This window comes from Pantherophis guttatus, chromosome 3 (genome assembly GCF_059756535.1).
Source record: "Pantherophis guttatus breed Tessera chromosome 3, ASM5975653v1, whole genome shotgun sequence".
NCBI lineage: Eukaryota > Metazoa > Chordata > Lepidosauria > Squamata > Colubridae > Pantherophis > Pantherophis guttatus.
Window position 1 is genome coordinate 114,222,430 of NC_142065.1, and position 15,821 is coordinate 114,238,250.

Sequence of the window (15,821 nt, forward strand, 5' to 3'; positions counted from 1 at the left end):
AAGAAAGCAAGGAAGAATCAGAGAGCAAAAGCCAGGAGGAAGATCAAATAGAAGAAATGGAAAGAGAAAGAGAAATAAGAAAAATACAGGAAAAAGAACAAGAAGAAAAAGAGGGAGCGAGAGGGAGAGTAAAAAGGGAGACAAGAAACACAAAAAAACAACTTCAGTAAGAAATGGTAGAGGCAATAAATCTCTTATTTGTAAACATAAATGGTTTGAATGCGCCAAAAAAAAAAAGAACACAAATTTTTACTAAATTAAAAAAACTTGAAATGGACGTGATATGCCTTCAAGAAGTACACATTAAAAAAGGATACCAGAAACTATTAGAGAACCCAAAATAAGGAAGACTATATACATCATTAATACAAAAGAAAAAAAGAGGAATTGCTATATATGTAAAAGAAACAATAAAATGAAGGCTATTGCTTAATGCATTGTAAGCCGCCCTGAGTCTCTGGAGAAGGGCGGCATATAAATCAAATCAAATCAAAAAATAAAAATAAAAATGAAAGTTAATTCATTTGTACAAAGAAGGTAAAATGTTAATGGTAGAATTAGAAGTCGAACAAAAACAATTGTTATTAATAGTAATATATGCTCCCAATAAAAATCAACATGATTTTTTTTAAAAAATGCACAATAAAATAATAGAATTAGGATATGATAATATTTGTTTAATTGGGGACTATAACACAATAGTGGATATCAAAAAAGATTACAAGAGTAACAAGAAAAATAAAAAAAGAAAGATATATTACCAAAAGAATTCTTTAATATGACAACAGAACTAAAATTGCGAGATGTATGGAGAGAAATGTATAGTGAAGAGAGCCAATATACATGTTATTCACACCCACATCAATCCTGGTCCAGGATTGATATGCTTTGGATGACAGTGGAAATACGGACAGGATTGGAAGAAGTAGAAATAGGAGTAAACAAGTGGGCAGACCATAACCCAATAACTGTAAAATGGAAAGGACAAAAAAGATTTAAAAGATGGACATTGAATCAAAATATATGCAAAGACAAAGAATACAAACAGAAGTTGGAAAAGGAGTTGAAGATATTTTTTAGTGTAAATAAAAAAGAAGATACATCAATATAAAACCTCTGGGACATGTTAAAGGCATACATCCGCGAACTGACAATGGCTTATAATGCAAGGAAGAAGAAGGAAAGGAAATGTCAACAAGAAAAACTACAGGAAGAACTTAAAAAGTTAGAAAGAAAATTACAGGAAGATCCCCAAAATAAAAAAAAATAAAAGAGGAATGGAATATAGTCAAACATAAAATAAATTTAACAATCCAAAAGGAAATAGCTCAGAAAATAAAGATGTCAAAACAAAATTTTTTTGAACATGCAAATAAAACGGGTAGATGGTTGGCCTATAAATTAAAAAAAGAAAAAGATAAAAGAATGATATATCAATTGAAAGATGAAAATGGAATAACCCAACACAAAAGGGAGGACCAAAAGGAAATTATACAAAAGTTTTTCTCAAATCTATACTGTCAGGAAGAGATAGCAGAAGAAAAAGTTAAAGACTATATAGAGGGAACAAACTTGTGTAAAATTACAGAGGAACAACAAGGAATATTAAAAAGACTGATAACTGAAACAAAATTTGAAATGGCAATGAAAAAACAAAAAAACAACAAAACACCGGGCCCGGATGGACTCCCAGTAGAATTATATAAAAACACTCAAGAAATGCTGGGAGGGATGATGTTGGAAATATTCAATGAGGCTCTAGAACAGGCAAATATACCTAAAACATGGACAGAAGCAACCATCACCCTGATGATACAGATCATCAACAAACACAGAACTATAGACCAATTTCATTGTTAAATACTGATTACAAGATATTTATGTCAATCATAGCTGAAAGAACAAAAAAAATATTGAACAAACATATATATTCAGATCAAAACGGTTTCCTGCCAGTTTGACAAATCAAAAACAATACGAGAACAATAATAAATACCCTAGAGTTTTATGAAGCACATCCGGAAAAACAAGCTTCACTGGTTTTCCTTGATGCCCAAAAGGCATTTGATAATTTGAACTGGAAATTTATGTTAAATCAGTTGAAATTTATGGAATTTGGGACTAAATTTGAAAATATGATTGGAAAAATTTACATAAAACAAACGGTGAGGGTAATTATGAATGAAGATATGACAGGAAAATTCAATATAACAAAAGGGGTGAGACAAGGATGCCCACTTCTATTTATATTAACTTTAGAAACGCTTTTGAAGAGTATTAGAGAGGATTGAGAAATAAAAGGGTTAAAGATAAAGACAGAAAAATATAAGCTTCAGGCTTTTGCCGATGATCTGGTGTTTATAGTGGAGGAACCATTAGAATCAGGCCCAAAATTGATTTTAAAAAAAGTTCTGGCTGTTCCCCAGCTTCATGGCAGCCATTTTGACTGCCGCTGCTCCTAGTTTTCAGATGAGGGAGTTTTCCGAGTCAGGGAGCGGAGATGTGGCTCCCCTCGACCTGCAAAGCAGTCCCCTTTTGCTTCACCAGCCCTCCAAAGTGGCTATGGCTTCTAGTGAAGCCCTCGACAGGGAGAGCTCGGAACAGACCCGCGGAGGTTACGGATCTCACATCGAAGGTGCAGGAAGTTCAACCGGAAGTCTTGCCACTTTTACTACCAGTTCTAAAGAACCGGACAGAACTGGGAGCAACCCACCATTGGTAGGGGGTGTAATATATTGCATTCTTCTTTGCTAAAGGCCTTTTCCAAATCTCTGTATTCCCTGGGGATCTGTGGGGTCCTAGGGGGTTGTCCTGATACCACTGCTGTCATCTCCCTTCGATCGCCAGGGATTTGCTGCCTGTTTGCCTGTTCATGTGATGGGTTTGCAGGCGGTTCAGGGCAGAGCACTAATTTGAGTTTCTGATAGCCGCCTTCCCAAATAATAGTGGGACACCATTTGTCCAACCAGGCGATGCCCAAGGGTTGACTTGATCATTTTTGGTACTACTATAAATTAGCTCCCCATGTTTCCCCATCTCTAGTTTTAGCTATTTGGTAACAAGCATGGTGGGTTGGCCTCCTATTAGTGACCCATCTACTTGCTCAAATCAAATAAGATTTCTTAGGGGTTTTGTATTTATCCCCAATTTCACTACTGTTCCCGGGCTGATGAGTCAACGGCTGCAGCCCATGTCTATGATGGTTTCTATATCCCCATGGGTACCTGTTCTTGGCAAAGTTAATCTTGCTTTTATCAGGAAAGGGCGGATGGCTTCACTTACCATCGGGTCATCTTCTTCGCTGTCTGCACTTTGTATTATTGGCAAATAGGGAGCTGGAGTTCCTTTTTCTCTTTTGGCATCTGAGAAGGGGACCTCCATGTCTTGTCAGATGAACTTGCCTTTCTCGGCTGGTTTTCTGGGACCCCTTTTTGGTTTGGCTGGAGTAGGTGCTGTCATTTGTGGCATGGGGACCAGCAAGCATTTGATGGGGTTGGTTGTAGTCCCTCTGGGACATTCTTCTATTTGACAAGGGGTGGTATGTCATCCAAGTTGTCTCTGGGGCTGCTTCTCCGGCGTGGCTCTGCAATGTTGTTTTGCTTCATTGTCCATGGCAATGGCCACCCGGTACCACTCATCGATCCGTTCTCCTGGCACTCAGCATAAGCATATTTTTAATAGTTCCTCATCAAGGCATTCTTTGAAGTAATGCATGAGAATTCATTCAGGCCAATTTCTTAACTTCTCAGCAAGATGGTGGAATTCTTGCACAATTTCTTTTGTGGGCCAGCCCCTTTGCTTCATCATTTTAATTCTGGCCTCTGCTTCTTGGGTTCGAGAGGAGTCCTCAAATTGGGCCCAAAGCTCTCGCAGGAAGTCATCCACATTATCCAACTCCAGGGCACCTTCATCATGAAGTTAGGCAAACCTCTCAGATGCTTCATCTTCTAAATTGTCACCCAAGACAGAGACAATCTTGCTGACATTGTGGAACTCATCCCAATGACGATCAATGTAAGACCATGCTCAATTCAGGAAGTAAGCAAGCTTGCTAGCGGTCCCATCGAAAACTGGTTTAAAGGGTGGGGGTGCATTCACCCTAGCAGGAGGCACTGGTGGCAGTGGTGCCAGTAATTGGGCTGCCACCTGTTGATCCCAGTCTTGCACCCATCCTCAGTTGGGGTAATATGCCCATCCAGGGGGAATTTGGTCGGCTGGAGGGAACTGCAGCTGTGGAGGAGGACTGGTTCCTCGATAGTGTCTCTCCTGGCTTCTTTGCCTGATATGAGACAACCCTGGTGCAGGAGGGCTGGCTGCTCGAGCTTCAGTGGTGGTAGACCAGGTTCTCCTGGGGGGGCTTCCTTCTCCAATCAGTTGTGTCAAACCTGGGGTTGATGGCTCAAAGCTCCCTTTCGGGGAGGCATTTGCAGCGCTGGTTGGTCTCAGGCTTCCCATCTAATATTCAGCTGCTCTAATTGGTCGGGCAATCCCTCGAATATCTGGCTACGCATCATGGTTTGGTACTGCCACTCTCCAGTCTCACGTAGATCAATTGCTCCAGTGGACCTCCATTCCAGGATGGTAGCTCTGGACGTGGTGAGGGAGTGATCCACCAGTGGGTCTGGAAATGTTGCTTGTCCCAGCAGGTCCCTCTCAATCAGCTGGATCCCCCCTGCAGCTCCTCAGTCAGCTTGGATCTTGGGACAGACGTCCACCTGGCATGCAATGTCGGAATAATGTCAAACCTCCAAGTAACATGTGCCAAAAAATAAAGCCCAAGGTATCAATCTTCTTTTCAAACTCTATTTACCTGTTTAGGTACACATTAAATTGGCAAGGGGTTGGTGTAATTCTGACTCTGGGCAGGATCCAGAATTACACCCAATAAAAGCAAAAGTATGAAACTTCCCCCCTGAGGCACAATCTCCAATCAATCCTCAGGTCCAACAGTCCGGTAACTCCAAACTCCACCTTCATCCAACTTCAGGCATCTTCTCTGTTCCCACGGGAAAGGAATGCCACCTAGACATAACATTCCTCCTTTATCTTTACAACCCCCCTTTCAACAGTTAGAAAGTGGCAAGCCTGAAGAATTATTAAATTCATTTACTTACAAACCTAAACGCTAATAAAAAACCATACAAAGGCTACAATAAAATATGGCTACACTTATGCCAACTTCAGGGTCAACAGAGATTCAGTAATTTAATACTTATGGATTTTTTACACCAGTGCAGCAAGTTAGAAAAGTAAAGAAGCTTTGTATATACCAGTGATGGCTAACCTTTTTGCTGTTGTGTGCCAAAAGCGGGGGGAGCCCAGGGGGATCACGCATGTGTGTGCCCCCACCCATAATTCAATGCACCCCACCCCCCACGCATGCACACATGACACCCCCGAGGGACCCCCCACTTTTGGTATGCGATGGCACGCTGGGCCCAGTAGGCCCGTTTTTCGCCCTCCCCAGGCTCCAGAGGCTTTCTTGGAGTCTGGGGAGGGCGAAAACGGCCTTCCCCACCTCCCCAGAGGCCCTCTGGAGGCCGGAAACAGCCCATTTCCCGACTTCCAGTGGGTCCAGAAGGCCCGAAAATCAGGTGGCCAGTGTGCGCATGCGTGTAGCAGCTGAGCTAGGGCAACGCTCGCGTGCCCACAGATATGGCTTCGCATGCCACCTGTGGCACGTGTGCCATAGGTTCGACATCACGGGTATATACAATCTACTGTATATACTGTATATCTGTATTTGAGAGGCTGTGTGTCCTGGGAGACTTTATTCCCAAAAATACTAAATCACTTGCTGTGACTGTGATAATTAAGGACAGTAAATAGTCTGCATTCAGTTAATTACTTAGTGATAAAGTACTGAAGGCGAATTGTTAAGGAGATGATCATTGCAAAAATAAAACTTTAAATCATTTTGAACTCTTTTACATACAAATATAACATGAATTAATATTATGGTTAACAGCTTAATTTTCTGACAAGTCTTTGTTGTTGGGTGTTCATAAAATTTATTGTACAGATATAGAGAAATTGTCCTAATGGCATTTGTGTAAGCCACAGAGTTTACAAGGAAGAGAGAGATTTAAGTCTCCCTTCAAAAGCAGGAAGATAATACATGATCAGTTCCAGAAAATTGAATGAAGGTTATAAACCAATAGAAGTCGAACTTTAGGCAAGGGGATACAGGACACAATGGATAAGGCAAATTGTAGGGTGGAGAAAGCAGGGAGCAAATTTTGAAAAATAATTCATTCTGAAACAGTATTTACAGTACTGTCAATATCTGCCATTCTGATTCCACACTGACCAGAATCAACCACATCATCCTTAACAAAAATGCAAACATCAGACTAAATCTATGTACAGAACATACAGAATTCTATGTACAGAATTGAGAGGAAATTGACAAGCAAATAAATTTAACCTAATATCTCAGTTCACTAAAATCAGGTAAACTACCTCCATTTCAACTCAAAATAAAAGATGCAATTATAATATTATTTTAAAAAATTGAAATAAAAGGTGGAGTGTGGACCATGATATGTATTTTGTCACTTGCCCTCCTTGCAATATCTATGAACACCAGTGGTGGGTTGCCCCCGGTTCACGCTGGTTCTATACAATCACTAGGGCGGTAGCCTACTGGCTAAAAATGACCCAGATGGATGCCAGCAGACTCCCTAAAATATGTCTAGAGGAACAGCAGATTTCAAATCCTCAAAGGTATTCCTGGCTAACCCGGCTGTCAGAAATATTGAACCGATATGGTGTAGGGTTCCCATTGTGTGACACACTGAACCAAGTTAAACAACGGATTAAAGATATACATGGGCAAATGGACATGGCAACCCTTTCAACTAATCATTCCCTTAAACTGCTGACAGCAGTTAAAACAACTTTCACTCTGGAAAAGTATTTACATTTAGAAATGCCATCAGTGGAGAGACAGTTATTTGTTAAGTTTAGATTCGAACTTCTAGATACCAACGTTAGATTCGGCCATTATCGGAAAATCCCGTATGACAAAAGAATATGCATATGTGGGGTAAACGTCGTGGAGGACACGGCGCATATAATATTCAAATGTAGTCTCTATCAAGAAGTAAGAAAACAATATCTGTCCCCAATTATAAATAAATTTCCCCACTGGAATATAAGCCAAAAATTAGCATTTCTGTTGAGGGCTGACTCTCCTCCTCTGGTAAGAGCGATCACTCGATACCTTAAAAGAATGACAGCAATACGAGCCAGTTATATCAAAAAAAAAATTATTGATTGTAAGGAAGATGAGCTCAGTTAGAGAGGAGCTATCCTATTTGGGTTATCTAGTCTTGGCAACTTAGCTATTGAAATTTGATATTGTAAAATTTTAATGTCATCTATCATATATTTTTAGATTGCTATTTTTGTAACTTTTATCTTTTTCCCCTTTTCTTTTCTGTTTTGTTTGAAAAGGCCTTGGGGCTATTCAATAAACTATACTATACTATAGAACCAGTAGTAAAACTGGCAGGAGGCTCCGCCCATTGACCCTGACATCATCAAAATGCTTCTGCACATGCGCAGAAGCTTCTGTGCACGCGGCCCCGTTGCGAACCAGTAGTAAAGGTAAGTAGAACCCACCCCTGATGAACACGTGAAGAGAGTTTGAATAGTAGAGAAGAAATGCTGAAAAGTAATGAGGAGGAAATGACAGGACATTGTTCCTGGACACTTCCTCTTGTTTATAGCTGTTTTCCTTCAGTTTGTGAAGCAGACCAAAATTATATAGATATATTTTGAAATATGCTTACTATCTTCTGCCTCAGGAACAAGGCCAGTAACAGGTACTGTTCTCAGGTGGATTTCCATGGCATCATCAGCTGGGTGGCGGGGGAAATCCAAAATTGTTATTCTAAAGCAGGGTGTAAGGATTGCCTCTCCTTCCAACTTAAGAAAGTAAAAACTCTTGAAACGTGGTTGTTCAAAAGAGACCTTTTATTAAGCAGAAGTGATAGCCACCCGGTTAAAGCAAGATCTGAATACCCTTAGGCAAGACAAATAGGATTAAAGCAGTTGAGACCCCTCCCTTTAAGTCAGAATGCAGATTTTAGCCAATACACAAGTGTGAAGAAGCTTTCTTTCCCAGTTTCCCTGAGAACCCGAACAACCATGCATTCACACTGTTATCCTTTAAAGTGAAACAACCCACATGGCTATCATAAAAATTCCTCCAGGTAAAGAGGATCTCAGGGCTCTTTGGCGCCAGGATATAGGTTGTAAAATATCTGTTGACACAGGCAATGCTAGTAAATCGAATCCAAGTCTCCCCCTTCCTCCAATTGAATAGCAGTATCAATTTTAGGGATCTGACACAGGGGTGTCAAACTCGTGTCATCACAGCATTGTCATGTAACATATGGGGACTTTTTCCCTTTTGCTAAACTGGGCGGGCGGGGCAGCCTGTGATACATCTAGCCCGTGGGCTGCAAGTTTGACACCCCTGTTCTAAAGAGTCAGGTTTGGGGAGATGGCTAGACTGTAGAATGTCTGCTTATCTATTGAACAAGATGCTGCTTTTCACTCCTGATTTTAGACATGATCTAATTTCCCCTCTGTAAGTATACCTTTTGCAGTCTTAAGTACTAAGTTTGTTAACTATACTTTTAGAATTCCAAGTAAATTCAGTTTCTAGGCAGTTTTCTGAGACACAACAAAAATATGTAATAATAAAGCTTGCAAGAAATGATAAAAATAAAGTAATAAAACTACCATAAATCAATGTGAAGAATTAAAATAATAGTATACAATGTGGTGCTTTCTTGATATCCAGATAGAAGATAGAGCCAATACCTCTGGAGAAGGCTGATCTAAAAATATGACGTTTTTTAAAATAACTGATAAAATAAGATTATCAACTGGTATAAAAAATAAATCTGAATAGAGGCATTAGGCAGTGAGCATACTCCACCAGGATTCTGCCACTATAAACTGAGTACTCAGTTACATGCAGACTTTATTTAGAAGAGGGCCTTAAAAAAGGTCTTTAGGGCCCAATTGGCAAAAATGAAAGAAAATGCTCTTTTAGATAATGTGATCTAGTCTACATAATATTCAAAGTTGGAATTACACCTGAGATTGGCAACTATATTGGTAACAAAAAGCTATTATCAGTTATCACCAATTATCAGTTATCAATTATTACCAATTCTCAATTAGCTGATGGGTTCCCAGTGCAGGTCCACTTGTATTGTAATAACCTAAAAAGGGGCTATATGAATAACTGTTGCAAGGCATGTCTATTTGCAAACCATTAAAGCTGGCAAATTGTGAGGCTTGGCGAAGGGACTGTTTCTTTGTTCTGGAAACTTATGGTTTAAGTAAGTAATTCATTGGCCTGAACTGATTAGGGGTAATTCCCTTAACTTCAGAATAAATCACTTTATATCTCTAGTTACAACAGCAGAGCCAGAAGCCCTCTCAAATTACAAATCTGATCCTTCGAGGGCTGGAATTGCAGCCTTAATCCTAAACTCATTCAACACTTGAGTGATATGCTCAGCAGTGTGGTCCCAAATACTATGTAAAGTAATTAATTGCAACTAAAATGATCATTCTCCCAATAAGACTTTTTCTGTCAGATTAAAAATCTGCAATTGGAGGCAAGTTTTTGAGAAGCTTAAATGGCTTCAGGCAAGGCTTGGAGGACTGTAATTTGTATTGCCCTGCTTTGGGGAGAATGTTGTTTTCTCCAGAAGAAGGTGATGTCACTTATCAGATGTACAAGCCACTGGGAGCAGGCAGTGACAGATGCATTAGATTTATGAAGAAGAAAATCCATAGGAAAGCTCCCTTCAACTTCCACGTGCAGACCATTTAAACAATCCCTCTCCCACTTGCAAAGAGAAAATGGATAGAAACTACCATAAATCTTTGCAGAATGTGACCTAACTCGAGGAGGGAATTGATGTTGACTTCATCTCATTCAAATCATCATTTTTCTCCTCACCCTGAAAGCTACATCCAAGGATATCCATTAGATATATTGGGCCAAGGATCTATTATGACAGCACCATAGTTATCATGGCAGTCAGGAAAAATGAATTATCCTAACTGAAAGGCCTTGGGGTACATACTGATATTTTCTTGAAAATAAGGCAATGGAGAATAGTTATATAGCAACTTTAGTTGTTGATACACTTTCCTTTGCTCCAGTAAGCAGGTATATTGATTTATATTTCAGGCTGGTGAAACAGATGTACAAGCATCAATTTAGTATGTGTTTCCCCAATGCCCTCCAAATATTCTACATCATTTTCTTCTCTTTGGATGCTCTCTGTCCTTATTCATTTTACTTATTTCTTCATCTCCATGCCCTAGTTTAATGAACATATGCACACACACATTCCCATACTTACATGACCAAGTTATTTTGCTGTCATATCCCCAGATACTTTCAAAATGCACTGAAATTGTTTTTTCATTGTGTGTGTGTTTTTTTAGGATATGTAATAAAACCAGAAAAATGTGCATCAAAATCATCTTTTTCAGCATCACATTACATACAAGTAGCATGCCATTATATTTCTAACACAACTAAAATGCTAACAAGATAAAAAAAACTTGGGTTAAACCCCCCTAGATAAGGGCATCCCCACATGCATGCCTGTTTCTCTCTCGCTCCCTCCCTCGCTCCCTCCCTCCCTCTTTCTCACTCTCTCTCTCCACTTTATATACAAAGAGAAAATAATGGATTTCATTCTCACTGCTTACAAGGCAATATCCGAGTATCCTGAGATTAAATTAAATGAAATTATTTAAAGTGTGGGCATCAGTGCATTAAAATTTGTGTCCTCTAAAGTTGTTTTGTGATTGATGAATATAAAGAATAACAAAATTTTGTTGTTTTGCTCCATGTTTTGACATAACTAGAGATGGTGTCATCCATCTTCTTTTGCAGTTGTGCCGTGAAACAGAGGATACTGTATTTTAGTATGAACTACTCAAAAGGTCACTAGGAAAAGAGAACCATAGAAAGCACAGTAAAAAAAGATTTCAGCAGTTGGTTTTATTGTAGTTTTGTAGGTACTGTTCATATCTGACTTTCTTCAAAACTTTGTACAAACTAGTAAACAACTGTATACATGATTTTAATACTTGAACCAACATACTGAGATCCAGAAATGTTGTGATGAAGATGCTCTGGTCAGAGTGGCTCTCTTACTGGCTGGTTGTCATTCAGGCTGGATTGTCATGTGACTGCCTGTCTGTGCCTGCTGTACAGGTGAGAGGATGTTCTGCACAGCAAGTGTAGACAGGCAGACACATGACAACTCTATCCAGCCAGCCCATTGCCTCCAACAGGGAACTCTGGGATTAAGAGCACTGACTTTGTTGCAGGGAAAGACACATTACAAAAGTAAACTTTAATGCATTAAAGAGCTATCAAACAGAGACTATATTTACTTTATTCAGAATATATCTTTTACAAGGTTATTTTTAAAAGATTTGCTGCACAATATACAGAGACTACAAGGAAACATGGCCCTAAACATCTTTTCAAAGAACAATTTCTGAATCCTGAAATGTCTGCAGTCTTGATGATCCTTCTGTGATCATGGGGTGTTGCTCTTTAAAACAGTAAAATACTTGCTATTAAGAGGAAAGATGCATCCCCACAAGGATTTTGGTAGAGAAGTCTACCAAATCTACATACAATACTTAAAAATGAAAATTATGTCTTGCATATGGGAGAAACCATTTCCTAAATGGTGCATGTGATAGTTTCATAACTTAAAAATTCACAGATTTCATATTCTACTTCTCTCACATAATTTATTGCACACAAAGAAAGGCTAACACTCTCAGTTCTTAGTGATAAACTTATTAACACCCACACCCACATTTTGTTATTAATTTAGAATTAAAATAATGTTCGTTATATCGTGATAGCTACACAACAATTGAAGCCACCATTTTACCTCTGATTCTACTGATATCTTGCCGTGTGTGGGGGGGGAGGGGGAGAGAGAGTATTGCATACATGTTTATGTTAAAACTAATTTTTTTATAATTATATTGCTATATATAGCTCTTGCTATGTTCCAACATGGTTTCATAATACTCTATAAATTCTTATGAAACATTGTTAATAATTAAGACTCTGAACTGAAGTGAATGCAATAAATTCATAAAATTGTTCCAACTCAGTTCAGTAGATAGCTGATGTTTCACAGGTTACATTGGCCTTTCATTGGTAGATTTTTGGCTTGTGATCACCTAGATTTAATTTGTAGAACTGTTCTGGAAAGATACATGTTTACATTAACATTTTTATTTCTTAATCTTTTCTTTCCTATATTTGTAGATAATTCTACATGTTTCTACAGTGGACTTATATAGATTAGCATGTAGATTTTAGTTATATAGCATTAATGAAAATATGCTTCACCAATTTCCTATGAACTATTCCATTTGCATGAGTTTGTTTGCTTCAAGTAAACAAACCATTTGCTAATTAACATATAAATAGAAATGTTAGGATTTATGTAATGTGAACAGTTGGAAAATTTAGGTAGCACTGAAAATGTGAAAGATTATTATAATTCATAAATCTTGCTGAGTGATGTTACTTATTTGTCTTTATTTACATGGTTTCTAGTTTTTATAATTTGAATTTTGTTTACTTTTGTAGAACTTCTATAGGATAAGGAAACTTGGGTGGTCTGCAAACATACCTCAGTGAAATATTCTGAATATTGAACTGGTGAAAAGGTTTGAATCATTGCTCTGACGCAATAATAGAGGAACCTAGGAATGAATGGAACACAATTTGTAGTTGTTGATTCTGATACTTGAATTTAGATATGTTCTTAAGATCTTTATGGAAGTCACCAAATTAATTATTTGATCTATATATTATTACCTACTTAGGAAAGTAGTGTCCTAACCATTTAATTCTAAAACAACAGTAACTTCTCTTCAATAATTTCACCTATTCTCTCATTTATTCTCTACAGTGAAATCATATTCATAGACGACAGAGAGACAAAGATCCAGACTGCTTAATATATTCAATCTGAAGAACTACATTGTAGTTGATAATTTATTAGGGACTGTAAGGCTATTTTTTCCTACATCAGACTATTGTTCAGTAGCAATGAATGATTAGATGGTCCTGGGACCCATAAACCTTAAATTCAGTTTGAATTTTCCAGCAGCCTAAGGTTCTGCTTTCCTACTTAAATAAACTTTAAAAACTGCACTTTCATTCCCCAGGAAACCTTAATTTTACAGCAATCCATCTACAAATTTCATTTCTCAATAATCACATCTGCAAATGTTTATAAATCACTCACTAAGCATTCTTGACTCTTCATATTTTTTAGTTCCTACGAAGTATTGTTACTTGATAATAATGATTTCAAATCAGTTTAAAACTCAAAATAATTCCTATCATGAAGTCTAAAGTTCCTTCTTTGCTTATCTGGGAATTTTCCCTCCTCCCTGATTTTTGTTTGTTCATCCTCTTTGTCTGCATTGTTGGGTAAGAGATTTTTTTTTTTTTTTTTTGGCAGGGGGAGGTTGGAGTTGTGATAATGAGGGATGTGAAAGGAAATGCAGCAAAGCAAGTTCTTACATAGTGGATGCCAGTAATATTACTCCTGTTTTTATTGACACAATGAGTTTTACAATGGAAATGTTACTTAAAATTATATAATATATAGTTGGAAACTTGTACAACATTCTTCATTATTAATAATTGTTACAGTTATCCGGGGGAAAGGGACCTTCTTTTTTCCTAAATCAAAGGACTTTATTTGGCATTTTTCTAGTAACCTATTAACATTTTCGAATCTAGAAACTGATCAGAAAATTAATCTAGTAATCAAAATAATGATTTTTAAAAATATTAAAGTGTATGTATTGTTTTAGTGAATCACTCCTTTTTTAAAAAAACAATTGCTCTGTCTTTTTGGTTTTTAATGGATGTTTGCTATTTACTATATGTAGTAAAAAGTGAAATAGTCAGTTGATTGCATTTGTTATAAAATCTTATATAGAATGCATACGTGATTTCTTGGGAGTAAATCCAGAAAAATGTGCAAGAGCAGACTGCATAGGTTTATATCCAGTATGAGAAAACAGAACCAGTGACAATGAATTATAGTTATAGACAGGCAGATCAGTAGTAAACTTATTGAAAAAAGTAATAGTATCCAAGTAGATAACACATCTATTATTTATCTGCATCGATACATTTTGTTTTTCCTTTACAGATCTCAGGCAAAAAACTAACAAATCAGGATTATGGCACAAGTGAAGAAAGGGTTTCGCTTTCTTTGCCTTATTGAAAATGCTCTTCAGTAGCACTTCACTCCACGAGGAAAACTGCCTTTGGAGCAGAGCATCTTTTCCTTCTTTTGGGTCTAGGATTTTCCCCAAGAAGGAGACACACGGTGGCTGTGTTATCCTATAAGAATCTTTAGTCTTGTGTTTGGAATAACAACAAGACATGTTAAACACAATGAAGCATAAAATATTGAAACTATATAAGTTTTACTAGAGAAAGTTAACTTTTTTTTTTAGGAAGTACTGCATTTTTAATCATGGAAGATATACTTTGCTTGCAATTATAACATAAAAATCTTTCTCATAGAGAATTTGAACATTTATTAAATTACAATATGGAAATAGGGATTTCCCCCCTCCCCTCAAATAAATAAATAGCAAGTCTAGAGAAATGGCCTATGAAGTTGAGATGGATCAAATCACAGCATAAACATTTTCTGCATACAGTATTCTGAAGTCCTCATTCAGTACTGAATGCTCCCCCCTTCCCAGTTCTTTGGATAGTTTGGAAACTCACCAAAGGAAATGTTTGCATCTATTTACAAATTCCAATTTAATCAGTGAGATTCATTGCCCAAGAACACAGAACTGTATCCTCCCCAACTTAGACCTCTTAATTAACACTGAGCTACTAATACCAAGGCACCATCATTCAAAGGAACCAAACTCTTTCTCTCAGATTCCATTGTCTAATTCCATCTTGTTAGCCAAAAGTTTCTTAGCAGCGCTTCCATGTAGTTATTGTTTTGCAAGATAATAAACTGACTAGAACCATTTTTAAAAGATAAAAAGGTTTTAATCTGGCGCTCCATTCTGAACAATTTTTCTTAGGGTGATTTCTTGCCTCCATATGGTATAGCTATTGTTCAGGACATATGGCTGGAGTGGAAGGGAGAGAGGGGCAGAGGTGGGCTGCATTCGCTCTGTAGCCTAACCAGAAATCTAGCTGTTTGTGGAAAACCAAAGAGCATCTCATGCATAGAGGCTTGATCCATTTCTGCACTCTGAGTGGATTCTGCCTGCCATCTCAGGCATGTGCTAATACTTGATTTGCATGCAGTTATCTGTGTGCCTGCGTCTAGAGGTTTGCTTGCATAGAACAAGTTGAATACTCACAATATCATTGAAATGTGAGCATCTCTGTTAGCGAGAAGGGGACAGTAGACATGATTTTGCTACTTATAAATAAATATTTTCCATGGATCAGAATGGAAGTGTAGATATTTTTTATAAGCAACTTTGCTTTTTAATGAGGCTGGAGCTAAATTTCTTTAGTTTTCTTTCGTACAAATAGAAATAATATTCTGAAATTCCACTTTAAATTCTGAAATATCTGAACATCAAAAAATATCAGTAAAATGTGAAACATACATTTTCAACATTAGTTATGGGTAATAGTTTACAAGGAATACATAAATAATATTAGTAATTTAAAATTTCAAAACAGCACTGTTTTAATTGTACTTCTAAATACATTGTTGCCATAA

At 37.5% G+C, this 15,821-nt stretch overlaps 1 protein-coding gene across 4 annotated transcripts in view; it reads right to left on the reverse strand.

The window, feature by feature from the left end:
• Window positions 1-15,821, reverse strand: part of SUCO (SUN domain containing ossification factor) — a 455,138-nt gene that overhangs the window by 438,748 nt on the left and 569 nt on the right. The gene's annotated exons all lie outside the window — the stretch shown is intronic.